General features: G+C 47.2%; 1 long non-coding RNA gene across 1 annotated transcript; it reads right to left on the reverse strand.

Moving 5' to 3' along the window:
* Positions 1-15781, reverse strand: LOC109570223 (uncharacterized). Its single transcript, XR_002182428.2, has 2 exons — positions 1139-15781; positions 1-207 (listed from the first exon to the last, which is right to left on the reverse strand). It is a non-coding gene; the product is annotated as an uncharacterized lncRNA (long non-coding RNA).
* Positions 15782-17157: the final 1376 nt, after the last annotated feature.

Raw genomic sequence — 17157 nt, forward strand, 5'->3', positions numbered from 1 at the left:
TTAGTGTTAAAGTGAATGGCTTTATTCAGATGTTAGAGTTTCACATCCTTAATCAAAAGCTTTCACTACACTGCAGCAGCCCTTCACTGATTCTGGGAAAGAAGAAAGGCAGCAAAGAAGTGAGGTTAGAGGCACAGACTGCAGAGCCAGATGGCCCAGGTCCAATCTTGGGTGGGAGACCTAACTTCTCTGCCTCAGTTTCATCATCTGTAAAATGGAGAACAGATTTTTTTAATTTTAATTTTAAATCTTTATTGAAGTATAATTGGCATACAACATTTTATTTTAATTAACATTAATTAAAATTAATTTAATTAACATTTTAATTTTAAGTATACAACATAATGATTTGGCATTCGCATATACTGTGAAGTGATCACATCCACCACCATACACAGTTAGAAAAAATTGTTTTTCTTGGGATAAGAACACTTACGATCTACTCTATTAGAAACTTCAAATAGGCAATACAGTATTATTAACTGTAATCACCATGCTGTACGTTAGTTAATCCCCATAATTTACTAATTTGATAACATTTTGACCCCCTTCACCAATTTTGCTCACCCAAACCCTTCCAGTGACAACCACCAGCCAGTTCTCTGCGTCTATGAGCTTGGAGTTTTGTTTGTGCTTTTTTTTTTTTTAGATTCTGAGTGTAATATCACACAGTAACAAACATTTTATTCCCATTTTACAGATAAAGAGATTGGGGCTTAAAGAGTAAGGGACCATATCCCTCACTCTAAAGTCATATGGAGAACAGGACTCAGCTCTCTCCCAAGATAAGCTCAGTTTCTACTGGTCCCAGACAAGCCAGAAGGCCAAGGAGGGCAGCGTGGCTGACACACACCCAGCTTAGCTGCCTAGTGAGAGATGCCAACCCTGGTGCTCCAGAGAGCAGGTGGGTGGCCAGCCCTTCCCCACCCAGCTTCTGACCACTGAGACAGAGCTCAGCCTTGAGAAGAGCTGTCAGAAACCTGAATTCTTTGGCCTGGAACAGAACAGAAGCACAATAAAGGACAGAAATCGACCTAACAGAAGCTGAAGATATTAAGAAGAGGTGGCAAGAATACACAGAAGAACTATACAAAAAAGATCCTCATGATCCAGATAACCATATGGTGTGATCACTCACCTAGAGCTAATGGGTGGAGAAGCCCATGGGGAAACAGTGGAAACAGTGAGAGATTTCTTGGGCTCCAAAATCACTGCAGATGGTGACTGCAGCCGTGAAATTAAAAGAGGCTTGCTCCCTGGAAGAAAAGTTATGACCAACCTAGACAGAATATTAAAAAGCAGAGACATTACTTTGCCAACAAAGGTCTGTCTAGTCAAAACTATGGTTTTTCCAGTAGTAATGTATGGGTGTGAGACTTGGACTATAAAGGAAGATGAACGCTGACAAATTGATGCTTTGGAACTGTGGTGCTGGAGAAGACTCTTGAGAGTCCCTTGGACTGCAAGGAGATCCAACTAGTCCATCCTAAAGGAAATCAGTCCTGAATATTCATTGGAAGGACTGATGCTGAAGCTGAAACTCCAATACTTTGGCCACATGATGTGAAGAAATGACTCATTTGAGAAGACCCTGATGCTGGGAAAGATTGAAGGCAAGAGAAGAAGGGGATGACAGAGGATGTGATGGTTGGATGGCATCACCGACTTGATGGACATAAGTTTGAGAAAACTCTGGGAGTTGGCAATGGACAGGGAGGCTTGGCGTGCTGCAGTTCATGTAATCGTGAAGAGTCAGACATGAGTGAGAGACTGAACTGAACTGACTGAGAGCCTACCTTCACTCTGAGAATCCCTGCGAGGCTGAGTTTTCCCTGTTTCACTCTAACTCTGGGTTTTTTTGGTTTTTTTTTTTTTGTTTGCTTTATTTTGTTTTGCTCCAGAGCTGACAATAAGGGAGAGAAGGTGATACAAATTTCTGAGCTAGGAATATGGAAGGGGAATCGGGCTGGACTCCACTGCATATCAACGTTAATTCTGTGAATCAATTTTAGCAGGTCTGCCCTAATTGGGACCTTGAGGATTATCATGGTTGAAAATATTTGATTGCCCCATCTTCTATCTCTGTCTGTCTCTTCCCCTGTTTCCTGTGTCTGTCTTTGTTTCTTTCCATAGATACAAATATACATATATAATACATACTTACATACACGTGTGTATGTGTGTGTGTGTGTATATATATATATATATCTCAGTTCAGTTCAGTCGCTCAGTCGTGTCCGACTCTTTGCGACCCCATGAATCGCAGCACACCAGGCCTCCCTGTCCATGACCAACTCCCGGAGTTCACCCAGACTCACGTGCATCGAGTCGGTGATGCCATCCAGCCATCTCATCCTCTGTTGTCCCCTTCTCCTCCTCCCCCAATCCCTCCCAGCATCAGAGTCTTTTCCAGTGAGTCAACTCTTCGCATGAGGTGGCCAAAGTATTGGAGTTTCAGCTTTAGCATCAGTCCTTCCAAAGAAATCCCACGGCTGACCTCCTTCAGAATGGACTGGTTGGATCTCCTTGCAGTCCAAGGGACTCTCAAGAACCTTCTCCAACACCACAGTTCAAAAGCATCAATTCTTCAGCGCTCAGCTTTCTTCACAGTCCAACTCTCACATCCATACATGACCACTGGAAAAACCATAGCCTTAACTAGATGGACCTTTGTTGGCAAAGTAATGTCTCTGCTTTTCAATATGATATATATATACACACACACACACACACAGACACACACACACACACACACACACATGTGCATACATGTGTATTTCTCTGTCTCTGTCCCTAAACACTGATCTAACTTGAAGGATCACAGATGTGGATGGGACAAGAGTTTTCTCAAACATTCACTACAGGTTGGTTCTTGAACCACTGGATGTGGGTCAGATTTTCAAACAAAGTCCCACTTCTCACCGCTAGGAGTCAGTCCACACTTAGCCTGAATCTGACGGTTTCAAATTCCCTCCTTAGGCCAAACTCACATCCTTTGTACTGCAGTTTGAATACTCACTTTAGTGTGCTAGGGAAATAGTGATAAGACAGAGGTCAGAAACTGGCCTTGCCTGGTGGGTAGTGAAGTTTGATGCTCTATGGGACTAAGGCACACCAAGAGAAGGGAAGAAAGTGGCGGAGCAGCTCGGGGAGTGTGGCAGGCTGCTGTCATGGCCCTGTATGAACCCCAGCCAAGTGCTGGGTGCATTTATCGTCGCGCACACACACGTGCGCGCGTTCGTGGGAAAGCACTGTTTGTTTCCCGGAAACAGGTGCCAGTTCTCGCTGTTTCACCAGATACCCCAAGTCGCGTCATCCTGAAACAGGGAAAACTGTCTTCTCCCTGGCATCCACCTGTGAAGTGAAGAGAGATCTTTGGAAAACAGACCTAAGCACCTCTCTTCCCTTTGGAAGACTGCAGGGATTTCCCCTTGTCTTCAGGGTAAGCTTTCCCCGGCAGGCCTGACTGCCCAGTTAACTGCTCCAGCCCCAGTCCTGCTTCCTAGGGCTCCCTGAACCTCTCCCAAATCCCTGTATGTCCAGTCTTCTGAATGCGGCAGACTCCCTCATACCTCTCTCCTTGACATGCAGTTCCCCCAGCCCGGAAAGGTTTTCCATCCCTTATTCTCCTGGCAGAGTCCTACCTGATCTCCAAATCCAGCTCACACTGTCCCCAGGGACATAGTTATGCATTCCTCTGAGGGTTTAGGACTCTGCCCTCTTATCTCACTGTTGTGTTTCTATTCATATCTGTCTCTTCCTCCCATATGACCTCTCCAAGGTCAAGAACTCTCTCTTACTCATTTCTGCCTCCTCAACATCTGGGCCAGTGCCCGCAGCAGAGTAGATGTGCACTGGAGAGCTACTGAGTGAATGGATGGAATGTTTACAGCTGCTAAGAGCTCAGGGCCTGCTTTTGGTGGAAGGTTGGACTGAAATACCAGCTCCACCACTTGCTAGTCACAGGATTTTTCCAGTCACTTAGCCTCTCTGTCAGTTTCCTAATCTGTAAGGTTGTTGTTTTTGTTATTTAGTCATTAGGTCGTGTCTGACTCTTTTGTGACTCCATTCACTGTAGCCCACCAGACTCCTCTTTTCCAGGCAAGAACACTGGAGTGGGTTGCCATTTCCTCTCCAGGGGATCCTCCAGGACCAAGGACCAAACCCACATCTCCTGGATTGGCAGGAGGATTCTTTATCACTGAGCCACCTGGGAACCCCACTTATGTGAAAATTTAATGATGTGTGTACAAGCGATTTCCTGGCATCAGTTCAGTTGCTCAGTCATGTCTGACTCTTTGCTACCCCATGGACTACAGCACGCCAGGCCTCCCTGTCCATCACCAACTCCTGGAGTTTACTCAAACCCATGTCCATCGAGTTGGTGATACCATCCAACCGTCTCATCCTCTGTCGTCCCCTTCTTCTCTTGCCTTCAATCTTTCCCAGCATCAGGGTCTTTTTCAATGAGTCACTTCTTCGCATCAGGTAGCCAAAGTATTGGAGTTTCAGCTTCAGCATCAGTCCTTCCAATGAATATTCGGGACCGATTTCTTTGGAATTGACTGGTTGGATCTCCTTGCAGTCCAAGGACTCTCAAGAGTCTTCTCCAACGCCATAGTTTGAAAGCATTGGTGCTTCGGTGCTCGCCTTTCTTTATGGTCCAACATTCATACATGACCACTGGAAAAACCATAGCTTTGACTAGATGGCCTTTGTTGGCAAAGTAATGTCACTGCTTTTTAATATGCTGTCTAGGTTGATCATAGTTTTCCTTCCAAGAAGCAAACGTCTTTGAATTTCATGGCTGCAGTCACCATCTGCAGTGATTTTGGAGCCCAAGAAAATAAAGTCTGTTTCCATTGTTTCCCCATCTATTTGCCATGAAGTGATGGGACCAGATGCATAATCTTATTTTTTTGAATGTTGAATTTTAAACCAAATTTTAGGCTCTTCAGTTCCTCTTTGCTTTCTGTGAAGGGCGGCGTCATCTGCAGATCTGAGATTATTGATATTTCTCCTGGCAATCTTGATTCCAGCTTGTGCTTTGTCCAGCCCGGCATTTCTCATGATGTACTCTGCACATAAGTTAAACAAGCAGGATGACAATATACAGCCTTGATGTACTCTTTTCCCAACTTGGAACCCGTCTGTTGTTCCATGTCCAGGTCTAACTGTTGCTTCTTGACCTGCATACAGATTTCTCAGGAGGCAGGTGGGATGGTCTGGTATTCCTGGCATAGGCACATACTATTTTTCTCAAAACCCACATTTTGTCTATCAGCAAACCCTGCAGGATCCTCCTTTAAAATATCCAGCCACTTTTTACCTTTTGAATGCTAATAGCCCAATTCAAACTACAGTCGTTTCCCACAGACATGTTCTGGTGGCCTCCTCTCTGGTCTCTCTGCCTCCTTCCTTGTCCCATATCTATTTTCAACACAGTTACCAGAGGCAATCCCTTAAAAACATAAATCCAATCAGATCACTCTTCTGCCACAATCTGCCTTTGGCTTCCCTTCCCCACTGCAGACAACAAGGTTGCTGCTACCTCTGATTCCATCTCCTCACTCTCCCGCTTGCTTTCCCAGCTTCAGCCACAATGGCCAATGTGTTATAATTCAAACCTGCTGCATACCTCCCTGCCCCAGTGCCTTTGCACTTGCCATTTCCTTGGCCCGGAATCCTATTTCTCCAGAAAGCCTCATGCCTCCTTTGCTAACTTAGTTTTCATTTTCAAAAGTCACGTTCTCCAGGAGACTCTTACTGGCTATTCCATCTAAGCTTTCAACAATATTCACTGAACTTTCTGTCCCACTTCCCTCTTTATTATTAGCCTTTATCATTAATAGAAAGACATTTTTATTATTTTGTTCACCATCTGTTCGCCTAGTAGAATATAAGCTTTAAGAAGGCAGAGGCCTGTTTTGCTCACTGCTGTACCTCCAGCATCTAGAACCATATCTGGTACAAAGTACATGCTCAGTAGGTACTTTGTTGAAATGAAAAGATAAAATCTTAGATTGCTATAAAATACAGGGACAGCAGTGTCTGGGCTGAGCTTGGGCCACTCCTTGCTGGCTCTAGGCAGTCAGAGCTGACTCAGGAAGCAGAACCCCAATCCTCAGACTGGATTTTCCTCTTTTTCTAGCCCAACCCAGCTCTGCCCTGCCCAGTAGAGGGCTTGGCTGGGAACTCCAAGTTCCTCCTATTCTCTACAGAGACAGGGGCATAGTACAGGCTGCAGGAAGGAGTGGCATGTGAAGATACCCTAGGACTTGAAGGCAGGGGGACACTGCTGAAGCTGCCTTTTGTTCCATTTTCTTGGGGTTCCCACAGGTAACTTTCTCAGGAAAAAAATCAGTGCTACCCTTCTTGGACTTGTTTTCCCAAAAAAGCAACGCTCCTCAGTGTGGGTCCATGACATCACATTTCTGGGCCCGGCTCCAGGCCTACTATCAGACTCTCTGTGCAAGCCAGGAGATTCTTTATACTCAAATGAGAGCCACCCATCAGATAGTGGCCTCCTTGGGGTGGGGATTGCGTCCTTCTCACAGCCCAGCCACCTGGTCCCAAGTTTCACCCCCTCCCCTGCTTTATTTTCCTCCTTAGCACTTAACACAATGTAATCTAACATAGAATGTACGCATTCCACGTACTTATCCTGTGTATTATCTGATCCTCCACCACTCCCTTGTACACACCAGGAAAGGATTTTTTGTCTGTTTTATTCGTTGCTGTATTCCCAATGCATAAACACCTGACACAGAGTAAGTGCTTTATAAGTAGTTGTCCTATGAATAAATCCTTATCCAAAGCCCTCCATACTAAGAGCTCATTACTGAAGGAGGCGAGGGCAGAGGGATAGTACTCCTCTTACAGTAAGAGTACCCTTGCCCTCAAGGGACTTCGAGAAGCCACAGGATTCCAGAAGCGATCCTGGCGAACTCCTCCTGAGTCACCGATGCACCTTTCACCTGCTGACCTAAGGGTTGGACCACTTTGTGAAGAGTAGGGATACATTGTGATGGGGCTTAAAACAAGTAGTCCATTTTCTTCCCTCCCAGGACTTCCTTTCTTTTGCCTTATAATTACCATCCATTCTATAGGCCCCTTCGCACCCAGCAGGCCCCCTTTTCCTTCTGTGAGCCCTTAGGAGCACCAGGGGGCAGTACCATCATCTGAGCACCGATGGCCGGGTTGGCTGCTGCACTGTCAGTGGGCCCTTCACAGACATCCTGCTTCTTCCACACTAAACAGACTGTGAGTTTGCCAACAGTGTGCACATGCGCGCTAAGTTGCTTCCATTGTATCTGACTATGTGTGACCCTATGGACTGTAGCCCGCCAGGCTCCTCTGTCCATGGGATTCTCCAGGAAAGAATACTGGAGTGGGTTGCCATGCCCTCCTCCAAGGAATCTTCCCAACCCAGGGATTGAACCCATGTCTCATGTCTTCTGCATCAACAAGTGGGTTCTTTACCACTAGCGCCATTAGCTGACAGTACAGACTCTGTCTAATTTACCTTCATCTGCCAGTACCTATGTCACTTATATGCAGAGCACATCATGCAAAATGCTGGGCTGGGTAAAACACAAGCTGGAATCAAGACTGCTGGGAGAAACATCAATAACCTCAGATATGCAGATGACACTACCCTTATGGCAGAAAGTAAAGAAGAACAAAAAAACCTCTTGATGAAAGTGAAAGAGGAGAGTGAAGAAGTTGGCTTAAAATTCAACATTTAGAAAACTAAGATCATGGCATCCAGTCCCATCACTTCATGGCAAATAGACAGGGAAACAATGGAAACAGTGACAGACTTTATTTTTTTGGGCTCCAAAATCACTGCAGATGTGACTGCAGCCATGAAATTAAAAGACACTTGCTTCTTGGAAGAAAAGCTACAACCAACCTCAATAGCATATTAAAAACCAGTGGCATTACTTTGCCAACAAAGGTCGATCTAGTCAAGGCTATGGTTTTTCCAGTAGTCATGTATGGATGTGAGAGTTGGACTATAAAGAAAGCTAAACGCTGAAGAAATGATGCTCTTGAACTGTGGTGTTGGAGAAGATGCTTGAGAGTCCTGGGGACTGCAAGGAGATCCAACTAGTCCATCCCAAAGGAGATCAGTACTGGATGTTCATTGGAAGGAATGATGCTGAAGCTGAAACTCCAATACTTTGGCTACCTGATGCAAAGAACTGACTCATTGGAAAAGACCCTGATGCTGGGAAATATTGAAGGTGGGAGGAGAAGGGGATGACAGAGGATGCGATTGTTGGATGGCATCACCAACTCGATGGACATGGGTTTGAGTAAACTCCAGGAGTTGGTGATGGACAGGGAGGCCTGGTGTGCTGCAGTCCATGGGGTGACAAAGAGTCAGGCACGACTGAGCAACTGAACTGAACTGCCAGTAGCTACATTATAGTAGAGGCCCACTGAGTCATGAGTCTGTGGCTTTATAAAAGAAAAGCACGTGGAATGCAGTTATATTCAGGGTTTGGTGTATGCTAGGGCACAGAAGGGGCTCAACAGTGGAGTTTTCCTTTCTGTGAAGCTCTATCATACAAGGATTAACTATGGAGGGGGGACTACATAGCAACTTGCCTTGATGTTAGAACTAAATTGCCTACCTATTTCCTCTTACTATTACCTCCAGGAATAACAGCTCACATTAATATAATATTTACTGTGTGCTAAATACAGTTCGAAGCATTCCACAAGGATTATCTCATTTAATTCTCATAATATTTCAAGATAGGGAACATTATTATACACGTGACATGCATTTCAGAATCAGGGCTATTTCAGGGATAAAGACTATGAAGTGTTGGTGGGAAGGCCAAACTTGTGTGCTGAGAGATCAATGAACAGATCAGGAAAAGGAATTTCATCAGTGTGTAAACCCCACATATATGAGGTAGCATAACATTTTCACAGCAGAGTCAGTTCCATCTCTATCATGCCTTAAGTCCTGATACGTCTCAGGAATGTCATTCAGAATTTCCCAGTTCTTGAGGTTTAACCTTCAAAAACCCAACCTAGGAATCAAGGGTCCAATGTTTGTGAACATTTATTTGTATGCTGGCCATTTTTGACTTTTTCAACTGGCTTTCTTCCCATTTGAATTGGGAGTGAAGTAAATATGAAATCACCCTTCCCTGTCCTTATTTCCCACCTGCTTCCCATAGAAGTCTTCCTAATAAAGGATCCTGCCCTCTTTAACTTCCACCAGACAGAGGCCCTATGGGGCAGGGCCATGTCAACCCACCCAGTGGGACCTCTCTGCCCCTCCTTGCCCCACCAATCCCATGACTAGGAACCTCTCTTGATCCTTTGTCACCAGTGGTGAGCCCCTGGCCCCACTCCCAAGCACCTCTCTCTATCCTGAGAACACGCTGTCCGGGCTCCCAGCTGGGAGTGACACATCAGATACTCCTGGGTGCTCCTGAGTAGTAGAAAGAAGACGGAAAGGCAAGGACTGGTGACGGGGTGAGAAAGCCAGAGGGCAGGAGAGACCGGAGAAGGCAGCAAATCCATTCCCCTCCCTCTCAGCTTGGAAACTGGGCTTGTAAATAACATCTGAGTTGTCTCTGCTGCTGTGTTTGAATCATGACTTTCTACACCCCAAACAGACCTTGACTATCTGCTCCAGGCATTCCATGGGCACCCGGGGTAAGACTGGACCCTGTCATCCCCACTCAGGGCACTCTAGCGGCAGGATCCAGGACTCATAGGCTAACGGCAGGGTTCTGCTGAAATATGGTCAGTGTGACCTTTGCAACAGGCCTATGTCCCTGTTTTCAACAGTTCATAAGTGTGACAAATGTTGCTGTATTTTCCTCTGGAAATAAACAGATTCAGATGTTCAGGGGGCACAAGATTGGGCTCAAAAGAAATGTGTGTTTAAGCCCTATAGAAATTCATCCACTCACACCTTCCCCTCAACAAGTTTTGGGTCTCCCAAGAAGACTCTGAATGGGCAGTGAAAAGACCCCATGCAATTGCTGCTGGAAATGGCTGAGAGGAGGCAGGGTGGAGGAGAGGACGGTCAGAGCCACACAAACACGCAGCTGGGTGTTCTGACCACTATACTGTCTCTCCATGCCAGTCTCCATGCCTCCTGCCCTTTCATAGTTTATGCTCCAACAATTTTTCTTCCTTCTGCACAGCAAAGAAGTGACTGAAGAATCTGCCATCTGCTGCCTCCCCCAATGCCCAGCTCCCTGTGCTAAGGTAACCCAAACAATTTAGGAAAGTGAGATAAGATTCTTGGTGCCATTAAACATGGACAGGTCAGAGCATGGTGCTCAGCTGCCGTGAAACTCCCTGGCTGCTGCTGCTGCTGCTGCTAAGTCGCTTCAGTCGTGGCCAACTCTGTGCGACCCCATAGACGGCAGCCCACCAGGCTCCCCTGTCCCTGGGATTCTCCAGGCAAGAACACTGGAGTGGGTTGCCATTTCCTTCTCCAGAAACTCCCTGGCTAGTCTGCAGGGAAACGGGGAGACCAGAGCAGCTGGGCCATTAAACATGGATGGAAACCAACCCATGGAAGAAAGAGGTGGCACTTCTCCTGTTGGCCAGAGGGAGGGACAAGGAAGATTTAGCAAAGGTCAGCAGGGCTCATACTGAGCAGTATTCGGTCTCAACTACTCACACCCTTCACATTCTGTCAGTTGGACAAAAAAGGCATGGCCTCTAGAGTCAGGCTGACTTGAATTTAAGTCTCCATATGGCTTTAAGTACCCTGAATCTTAGTCTGCTCAATTATGTGCTTGCATGCTAAGTCACTGTTCAAGTATAAAATGGGCTTAATACTTAATTCCAAAGATTGTTATAAGGATGAAATGAAGTAGCATTTATAAGATACATAGCACAGAGTTTGGCCAAAAGAGGTTAGTACTCAAGGTTAATCCTCCTTCCCCTTCTTCCTGGAGGGGGATGAGTTTCTTCCCAGGGACACCTGACTCCTGCGACTTCCAGAAACCCTGATTGCATTACAGTGTGCTTGAGATGGTTGGATGGCATCACTGACTCAATGGACATGAGTTTGGCTAGGCTCTGGGAGTTGGTGCTGGATAGGGAGGCCTGGCATGCTGCAGCTCATGGGGTCACAAAGAGTCGGACATGACTGAGCAACTGAACTGAACTGAATTGAACTGTCTTACCCCACTAGTCTGGAAGCACCTTGAAAACAGCTATCTTGGCACTACTGATTTTCTACTACCCAGCTCAATGTCTAGCATATAATAGTTGTTTGGAGAATGTTGAATTAAACTGAAAAAAAATTTTTTTTAAAGGATGTAAATTGGATCAATGAACTAAAGGCAAATTACAAAAGATGAAAGGAATTGAGGTCATTTTGAAAAGAGAAGGTCATCACAGCCTGTCGAAGCTCACAGGGACCTTAGGAACAATTGGTTCAACACACTCACTCACTGTGTAGTGGAAGGGACTGAAGCTCAGCAAATTGATGGCAGAGCCTGAAAGTTCACAGGGCTCTTGAGTCCAGGCTTCACGCTGGACGACCAGCCTCTGTCCCCCTTCTCTGTGAGCAGGGCAGGACACGGCCCTGCTCAGGTGACCAGAGAGGTTGTGTGACTCTCAGCCACACAGTCTGCCCAGGGTGGACCTGAACCCAGCCAGCTCTTCGGACATTCAGGCCAGCGCTGCCACCCCTGGGGCACCTGACGTGTCTTGTCTGCAGGCTGAAGTGCACTCAGCTTTGCCATCTTGGTTCTAGCAGTGGTGTCACATAGTTCCTGTACTTTGTGAGGTCAGGGGTTAAGTGGGAGGATTTGAGGAGGGGAGAGGAGTAGCCCTTTTCCCTTCACACTGTCTGCTCCCAAATAACCCACTACCTGTTATTAAGTCCCCCTGTCCTTGTGGGACTCTGAGCTCTGCCCCCATGGAGCCATCTTGCAGCTTCTGCAATGGAATAGCCCAGGGCCACACTGGACGGGCCCCTCCTCACTCTGAGTGGCCTGCTAGAGCTGAGGTCCCAGGGGGCCTCTCTGATAATATCTTTACAGGCTATTCTGTGGGACCATTATGGAGGTTAAATGACACAACATATATGAAAGTTCTGGAATATAAACACCGTCATTATATAAAATATTTGTCAGGTGAGGGACTGAAAACAATCAGGTCAGGGACGCTCCACCAGGCAGATTTCTTACACTGAAAAGATTCTCAGACTTTCTACCTCCTGGTGCCCAGAGTGACTGCTATCCCATCATCACCCAGAGGAAGGGACTGAACTTTTTGCTCTTGCTGAAACAGGAGTTCAGAAGCCAGAAGATGTGTGTGTGTGTGTGTGTGTGTGTGTGTGTGTGTGTGTGCGCGCGCGCGCGCGTGCATGTGAGCGTGTGCGCACATGTGCTTGATTCAGAAGTGTCAGAATCAGGGAGAGAACTTTCTTTCATAATAGCAGAGAAACAGAATAGGAGACTTCTTGAAGTCCTTTCTCATAATAACAGTATTCATTGAGCCATAAGTGTTATGTACCCCTTACCTCATCAGTCACAAACAATCCTATGTGATAGAAACTCCTGTAGTTCCCATTTTACAGATGGAGGGGTTGAGGCACAGAGAATATTAGGTTGCTTGTTCAAACTAAGGTTTGAGCCCAAGCAATTTGACACTGCAGCCTGAACCCTGACCCCTCATTACACAGTTCTGACTATTACAGAAGATCATTCTGGGGGTGCTTGCTGGGTGAAGAGCAGCTCTTGTTACAACAATCAACCACAAGGAAATTTCTCTGGACCTTTGGAGAGAGATTCAAAACCCCTCTCCATTCCAGTTCTAGGTCTGCTTAATAAGCCAAGAACAAAGCCATCCTGTGCCTTCTAGAACCTTCTGCTCCTTGGGGCAGCAGGGAGTTTATTTGGCCAAGGATTGACACCCTAGAGGCTCATTTGGGCCAGCAAATAAGGGCAGCTCACAGATGGCATGCAGTGCCAGCCAGCTTGGACAGGAAGCTGCTGGGTATGCTTGCTCTCTGCCACATCTCTGAGAGATGACATGGCCTGGGAGGGACACTCTTCAGAGCTGAAACCATGACACTTTATCCTCTAAAAGGACGGACTCCCCCCCACCCCATCCACAGGGTTTGGCTTTGCTCAGTTGCCTGGTGGCTCAGCTGGTAAAGAATTCGCCTGCAATGCAGAAGACCTGAGTTCAATCCCTGGATTGGGAAGATCCCCTGGAGAAGGGAACTGGCTACCCACTCCCGTATTCTGGCCTGGAGAATTCCATGGATTGTATAGTCCATAGGGTCGCAAAGAGTCAGACACAACTGAGCGACTTTCACTATCTGGCCTCCTCCTGGAGGCAGCTGACTTTTTGAATGCCTACTACTACTACTAAGTCGCTTCAGTCGTGTCCAACTCTGTGCGACCCCATGGACTACAGCCTACCAGGCTTCTCCGTCCATGGGATTCTCCAGGCAAGAACACTGGAGTGGGTTGCCATTTCCTTCTCCAATGCATGAAAGTGGAAAGTGAAACTGAAGTCGCTCAGTCGTGTCTGACTCTTAGCGACCCCACGGACTGCAGCCCACCAGGCTCCTCCATCCACGGGATTTTCCAGGCAAGAGTACTGGAGTGGGGTGCCATTGCCTTCTCCCTTTGAATGCCTAGTGGATCCCAAATTAGTTTGATCCGTAAGTTTAAAATATACAAAACCCTTCTACAGCCAAAAATTGACTTGTCTATGAAGCCTTATGTGTTAAAAATAAAGTTTTACCCCCAAGAAGCTGTCTGGCTATTTGCCCTCTCCCAAGTACACGCTTCAGCTCAGTATACTTGTTACTCTGCACTGTGGGGTAATACAGGGAATGAGCTTAAATTTTCATGATGCTGAGAAAGGGGTAGAAGCAGATAAGACAAGCACACAAAGAAAGAAAGTGTAGTCACTCAGAGGTATCTGACTCTGCGACCCCATGGAGTAGCCCACCAGACTCATCTGTCCAGGGAATTCTCCAGAGAAAAATACTGGAGTGGATTGCCATTTCCTTCTCCAGGGGATCTTCCCTACACAGGGATCAAACCCGGGTCTCCCGCATTGCAGGCAGATTCTTTACCATCTGAGCCATACCTAAAGGGAAGCAGGTAAGACAAGCACACAAACCATGGAAAAAAACGTAAAAGATGTTTCCCACACCCTTAAGTAACACACACTCTTCTCCACGGTACAATTTGGGTAAGTCCTGAGGACACAGTAGCCGCCCAAGGAGGGGAGACGTGATTTGATGTTCGAGGAAGGTGTCTCCCTTTTGGAGATGGTGGTGACCTGGGCTCTATGTGAGTAGCAGGCAGAAGTAACAACGCACTGCTTACACCACTTACATCTTCACAACCACACTTCATTTGACCCTGATGACCACTCTGTAAGCAGATTCCTCCACCCTCATTTCTCAGACGAGGAAACTGAGGCTTAGAGACGTTTCTGAGTGGCCATGAACTCAAGTGGCTTCTGACTCAAGTTCTTTCTCTTATGTGGCAGTTTGCCTGGGGAAGTCTTGTAAAAGCTTATGGAGCAGGAAACCTTGTCTTCTACAAAGGCAGCTTCCTCCCAACTTTGGGCAAGGCCCACTGCAGGCCTTGGAAAGTCACAGTGATAAAAAGTAAGGGGGCCATGCTGATGAGGGCTGGTGGCTGGACAGCAGCAGGAGCAGCCAGGGGTCTGCGGGCCTAGCTCGGGCCAGGCTGCCCACCCCGCGTGGGGTGGCTCCATGCCCCACAGAGATGGGGGGCGGGGGTGGCCCCAGGCCCGGGCGTGGAGGCCTAGCCTGAGGGGCACCTGACTGAGTCTGGGATTTTGGAGGCCAGGAGCAGGTGTAAGATGAACTAGTCTCCTATTTTACTACCAAAGAGGGCGGTTCTTTGTTTCCAGGAACCAGCAGGAGAGGAAATGGGCTGCGAGGTTAAGGGTGTGGGGCAGAGAAGGGGGGTGGATTAGAGCTCTTGCATGAGCAAGTAGAACCTGTTGTCAAGGTCCCTGTTGGATCACTTGCTCTCCTCCTGGGAAGAATGGAGCGGCAGGGGTTAGAGGCTGGCAGAGCTTTCTCCCAGCCCCGGGAACCTAGAGGAAGACCAATCAGCACAATGTACCCTGAAGAAATGGGGCTGATCTTGGGCTTTGTGTGATGGGACCAGCAGGAATCCCTGAGTCTGAGCAGCGCCAGGACTTGGCTCCCCTCCTCCCCTCTTTCTGCCCTCCTCTCCTCCACAAGCTCCCAGAGGACACAGACTGCTTCCCCAAATCTACTGTGACACCGCCTTCCGGTTCCATCACTACTAGATTAAAGGAAAGCCATGATGGCTGAAGCACAGGGTGGGTGGGTGGGTGGGTGTGTGTGTGTGTGTGTGTGTGTGGTGGGGGGTGGTTAGGTATAGGAGCTGAGGCTCAGAAAGAATTCACCAAGTGGAGAGTTGGTACAGGGGGACAGTTTTCAAAGTCTTTTCACAAACTTTTTAGTCCCTTGACTTTCACAAAAATGGACACCAGCCAGAAAGGATTCTCCTCCATTTCAGTGACAAGGAGCTCGAGGCCCCAGGAAGGGTATAGCCAGCATGGAAACACCTATTTTGTGCTTCTGCACTCACTGTCATTTCTTTGACGCCTGGCTGGAATCAGCATGAAGGAGAAACTGGAGGAGGTGATGAGGTACCAGAGGGGTAAGAAAACTGAGGGACAGTGACCCCCAAAGGCAGCCCTGGAACACCTGGTGTTGCTGGCTAACTTTCCATGTGGGGTTCTGGAGAGGACTTCTATTACTGCTACTACTACTATTGGTAATAACAGTTACTACTTATTGTTTTCCTTGTACTAGATACATAAATACTGTGGAAGGGATTAATGTACAAAATGCTTTAGAAACATGATCATCTTTAACCCTCAAAAGAATCATAAGATAAATATTTTTGTTTCTATTTTTCAGACAAGGAGCTTGAGGTTCAGAACTTTCCTGAGACCTCACAGGACTCCCAAGGCCACTCTTATAACCACTGTGCACTACTGCCCAGGTGAGATACAAATGCTACCCCGTTGTTCTTATTCCTCTATACCTTTGGCATCATTCAGCCCCAGAACGCTGGTGCCTGAGAAAGCACACTGTTCATGTGCTTCTCAAGGCAAGAATACTGGTTTGCCATTCCCTTCTCCAGTGGACCACGTTTTGTCAGGACTCTCCACCATGACCCATCCGTCTTGCGTGGCCCTACACAGCATGGCTTATAGTTTCATTGAGTTAGACAAGGCTGTGGTCCATGTGGTCAGATTGGTTAGTTTTCTGTGCTTGTGGTTTTCTTTCTGTCTGCGCTCCAATGGAGAAGGATAAGAGGCTTATGGAAGCTTCCTGATGGGAGAGACTGACTAGGAGGAAACTGACATTACTTTGTCAACAAAGGTCCGTCCAGTCAAAGCTTTGGTTTTTCCAGTGGTCATGTATGGATGTGAGAGTTGGACTATAAAGATATTTGAGTCCCTAAGAATTGATGCTTTTGAACTGTGGTGTTGGAGAAGACTTTTGAGAGTCTCTTGGACAGCAAGGAGGTCCAACCAGTCCATCCTAAAGGAAGTCAGTCCTGAATATTCATTGGAAGGACTGTTGCTGAAGCCACCTGACGTGAACAGCTGACTCATTGGAAAAGACCCTGATGCTGGGAAAGACTGAGGGCAGGAGGAGAAGGGGACGACAGAGGATGAGATGGCATCACCGACTCGATGAACATGAGCTTGAGTAAGCTCCAGGAGTTGGTGATGGACAGGGAAGCCTGGCCTGCTACAGTCCACGGGGTCGAAAAGAGTCAGACACGACTGAGCAACTGAACTGAACTGAACTGTTCTTTATAGTCTTAAATTCCTAGGCTTAAAACATTTTTACTGCCCCACCATTGCCCCCACCCCACCAGCCTAGGCCTCAGCGGTAGGGTGATATCTGCAGCCACGGCAAAGGGCAATGTGGCCACATCCTGGGCAGATCCTCTGACAAGAAAGGTCACTCTCTCCATTCCTGTGACTCCCACTCTCTGACTGGGGCCAGACCTTGGAGTGGAGTACAGTTTCACCCAGGCAGTTCTCTACCAGGGGAACTAGAGAGAGGAAGTGAGTCTTTAGGGGCGGGAGAGTGGGTGGGTGCAA

This window comes from Bos indicus, chromosome 16 (assembly GCF_029378745.1).
Source record: "Bos indicus isolate NIAB-ARS_2022 breed Sahiwal x Tharparkar chromosome 16, NIAB-ARS_B.indTharparkar_mat_pri_1.0, whole genome shotgun sequence".
Classification (NCBI taxonomy): domain Eukaryota; kingdom Metazoa; phylum Chordata; class Mammalia; order Artiodactyla; family Bovidae; genus Bos; species Bos indicus.